The 4,292-nt window shown below is 40.8% G+C and overlaps 1 long non-coding RNA gene across 1 annotated transcript; it reads right to left on the minus strand.

Moving 5' to 3' along the window:
• Positions 1–364: 364 nt before the first annotated feature.
• On the minus strand, positions 365–2,134 carry LOC111980150 (uncharacterized). Its single transcript, XR_002879406.3, has 3 exons — positions 2,021–2,134; positions 1,838–1,897; positions 365–584 (listed from the first exon to the last, which is right to left on the minus strand). It is a non-coding gene; the product is annotated as an uncharacterized lncRNA (long non-coding RNA).
• Between the last annotated feature and the right edge of the window lie 2,158 nt (positions 2,135–4,292).

Consider the following 4,292-nt stretch of genomic DNA (forward strand, 5'->3'; position numbering starts at 1 on the left):
TATGATATTTCTTCCTACCAATGGGTCAGCTCTGAAATGTGATAAGTGAAGAAAATAAAAAATCGGAATTAGGCTGCCTGTCTAAACGCAGCCAGTGTGAGGCAATAGAACACTTAGCAAATGTCTAGGACTAGATTGAAGAAGCCAAAAAACTGGAATCGCTGAGGATTGATCAAGGACAGTGGATACCCCCCTCATGTCCTATAAACAATATGAATCTATGGCACCACTGAATAAGTTAGACATGCAAAGTCCCCCTATACCAGCAAGGGCCTGATTCTGGCCCCAGGTGGTACCCACTACAATCAGACCACATGTTTACTTAGCCAGACATTTAACTTTCCAAGGAAATGGTAGTAGACAGTTTCACATGATTGAAGACATCCAAAATTGGAGCTGCAATTTATTACAATACTTGTGTAGTACAACAGGGATAATGTCATGTGCACGGGTAGAGGACATGGAGTGTCATGCGTCAAGCCCTCACTGACAGCAGCTTGTGTCACACATCTTGCATCTTGCCCTCCTTGCACACACACAACCAGCGGCGCACTTGCTGCATCCAGGTGGGCAGCAGGAACAACCTGGAGGAATGATAGAAGAGATTAGTACTGATTAATGACCATGACTGGTTTTCCAACAAGACCTGTGGCTGCTATATAACAGGCCTGAAGGCATTTTATCTGGGCTAAAAGTTCAGCTGAATGTTAGACATGCCACTGGTGGCAGCATCTGGAGTTTGACAGTGGATATTCAATTTGAAAATTATTATTTGGACATTACACTAAATACTTACAATGTAAGGAAAGATATGCAATTTTGTAATTTCAGGTGAAGGATTCCTTTAAAGCAGGGTTTCCAAACTTGGATCTTGGGCCCATGTTTAGATTTTTGGCCAAGCACTACACAGCTTGGGCAAAATCAAAGCTTGATGAGTTGATTATTTGAATCCGCTGTGTAGTGATTGGGCAAAAATCAAAGCATGCACCCAAGGGGGGCCCCAGGACCGAGTTTGGGAACCCATGCCTTAAAGGGACACTAGGGTAGTCAATTTCGCTCTTAGGTCTCAATGGTGGGTTGCGCTTTGACACTGGGCGGATTTGATTATGCCGAGCAGCGGGGCACAGTCTATGGCCTTTGATGTGAAAAGGCGAAGGCGGTGAGGGAGGAGCCGGTTCGCAAATCGAACAGTCATCTGCACCGCACCGTATTTGCAAACTAGTTGTTTTCATAGGGAAGGCAAATAGAGAAATTACTATTGCACGTGAAGGCAATCCTACTCATTACTCCACGCGCATAATTACGTCACTTTGAGCGGACTTCGCCGTGGGCTTTCTCCCGGCACCTGGCTCACGCCCAGGAGGCGTTGTAACGCACGCCTACCCGTGCCAAATTTTTGGGAATCCTCTCATTGGTTTGGGATGTTCAGTCTGTCGAAGACGTGGCTACCAATTGTTCACAACTAAACTGTAAAGTTTTTTTTTTAAGCAAACTGCACTTGTTACAGCTATTTTGACAAATTCACGACATGTACCCAAAGAATTTAACTTAAATGTATAATGCGCTTAGTTTAACTGTCGTAGGCCTATTCCATCAGAACACAATATAAAATGCTTACTAAATATTGGAGAAAACACTAAAGTTACAACTATATATAATTGAATGGATAGTCAGTCCTTACATCCCATAGCGCAGTCTAAGTGTACATTTCGCCAGCTCCATCCGTTAGCGTCGCTTTGCTTCGACGGATTGCACTTTATAGATCACATTTAGCAGAAGTTATTGCGGGTGTAACGATTCTTGTTCCGGGCGCAAACAGATCAACACATGCACTTACTTTTCGTGGCACATCCGCATTTTGTACACTTGCAGATTCCACCGCAACTGCAGCGTCCAGCTATAAACAAAACACGTCAACTACTAAATTAGAGTCACCTGCATTGGAAATCTATATAAAAATCCATTGTACCCGTTCAGGTCAATTCGGAATTTGGAGATCGAATCCATTAGGCAAACTTACTTTTTGAGCAATCACAAGTATCCATTTTCAGTTTGAATTATATCTTAGCCCAAACAATTCAACAAGGCTGACCTGACTCCGTTCCAGTGACGCTTTGTCTGCTATTGATTTGAGATTTAGTTCAGCTGTTTTATATGTTCGGAATTGATAGGGCAATGTGCAAAATAGAAACGTGCATTCATGCTCCACTTATTTCTCCCTATAATACAATTTTACTGTAAATTATTTCCTATAGATGAACTGCATACGTTGTTGTATACACTAGATGGCGCCCATTTAAAATGTAATCTGAAACATACAATATGTAGTATGTATCACAATATGGGTAATTCAACAGTAGTGGCCTATAGCGTCAATTTATCTTACATTATACACAAACCATGGCTCATTTAAAGTTCCATTATAGAATATTGGCCGTTTCTTGAGACAAAAATGGTCCACTATTATGTCCAGAAATGACTTCTTTAGACAGAAGGGGGGCCAACCTCCCCACACCCATGAGCAAAAGTTTATATTGCACATCATGCATACGAACCATACAGCCAACACTCGAGCAAAACTTCCATATTGTATCATCTTTAAGACAAAAACAGACAAAGTACAAATTCACTATTTTTTATTTTCTACCCGGTAACAGACAGGATTTGTGATTGGTTGGAAAACAAATTACATAAAAATAAAACATTTTATTTTTATTTAACGTTTTTGATTCATTTATATTTTAGCTTTTCTAGCCTGGGGCGCGTTCAGCAGGACTTAACGTTTGATACGTTCGGATAGAAATAGGCTATGTAGAACAAACGCCTCTGACATGTAGAATACGAACGCATCAGCTCTATTCATGGCATTTCTATCTGCAACGTCCGGCAACTGAACGTGGCCTTCTATTGCCCACAGCGACAGTGCATTAAGGAAAAACGTCCCTGATTGGTTAAAATAAAAACGTTTTACATTATCACAATATCTATATTGCCCTAGTCCTTGAAATAAAAGTTCAAAAGAAATAAGATTGATATCGATAGTTACAGTAGATTGTTGGTGATGTCTTAATAATGATTTTAGCAAATAAATGATCTGACCAACATTACAAGCAGAACGTTTACCCTGCTATGAACAGAGTAGGGTCGGGTGAAATTGGAAGTTGTGAAGTATCATTCAGGACAGCAATACTAAGACCTGCAATGATCCCCAAAACAATTTATCTTCAAGTTGAGGCATTGCTCTACCCTACTGCCTAAAGCATGTAAGCAAAGCTTGTTTCCAAAATGCATGTTTTCAAAAAATTGCAGATGGTCTACATTAGTCTACATTACAGCTCTGAATCATCGTCTTAAAGCCTTGTCAGAAAACAAGCCATTGACAATTCCGACAACTTGAAACTCCTGCCCTGTTATTTTTTCAGCAAAAAAGTTTTCCAACCCAAAATGTTCTAATATTACAGCTCTTTTAAAACAAACGTATTACCTTTCCATGTAACATATTGTATATCAAGCATTCAATATCCTTATAACAGCAAATAACACTTCCTCTGGTCAATAGATCATAACATGTCATTAATACCAACACTCCTTGGTCTCACAATATTATCAATTTTCTTTATAAACTACAAAGCCCAAAAACCTTGAGCCATGTGCTCTTTAAAAAACATACTGCCACCTATGCACCATGAACGCACTCAGCACTGTTGGGGGCGCATTGAATGTACAGTACTCCTGATCCCATCTTCAGTGAGATGACGCAATGGTGAGTGTTGTATGAAATGCACCACCTAGTGGAGAGGAGAGAGCACTAGAAGCAGATATGCGCTAGCTCCTAAAATGTGAGAAAGAACCCAGCACAGGAAATGAGCATTAATGCTGTCTGGCAAGTTGTTATACATCTTTAAATATAAAAGAGAAGAGAAAAACATGAGCGGAGTAAGGGGTGGGGGCAGATGCAAAGTGGGGTGAGAATTGAGGTATGACATTCTTTGACTACTCAGAACCCAGAGGGAAACTGCTGAGCAAAATGGGAGACAGAATATGGAAGATGGGGGGGTGGGGAGAACCAGAGAGATGAACATTGACCGTGTTTAATCTACCCCCTTTGTTATTCCCACTTGCTCTTCTCTGTCTGAACCGGTATGGAAAGCTTTGTTTGTTCAGGGTGGGATGTTGGCATAAGTTGCTGCTCCAAGAAATACCCATTTCCTGCACAGCATTTTTGGGGCTTATGCTTAGCCATTTTCTATCATCCCCTTTCCTTAAAATGTGTTCTCCTTGCCCCTATCCTT

Source organism: Salvelinus sp. IW2-2015, linkage group LG20, assembly GCF_002910315.2.
Source record: "Salvelinus sp. IW2-2015 linkage group LG20, ASM291031v2, whole genome shotgun sequence".
NCBI classification, from domain to species: domain Eukaryota; kingdom Metazoa; phylum Chordata; class Actinopteri; order Salmoniformes; family Salmonidae; genus Salvelinus; species Salvelinus sp. IW2-2015.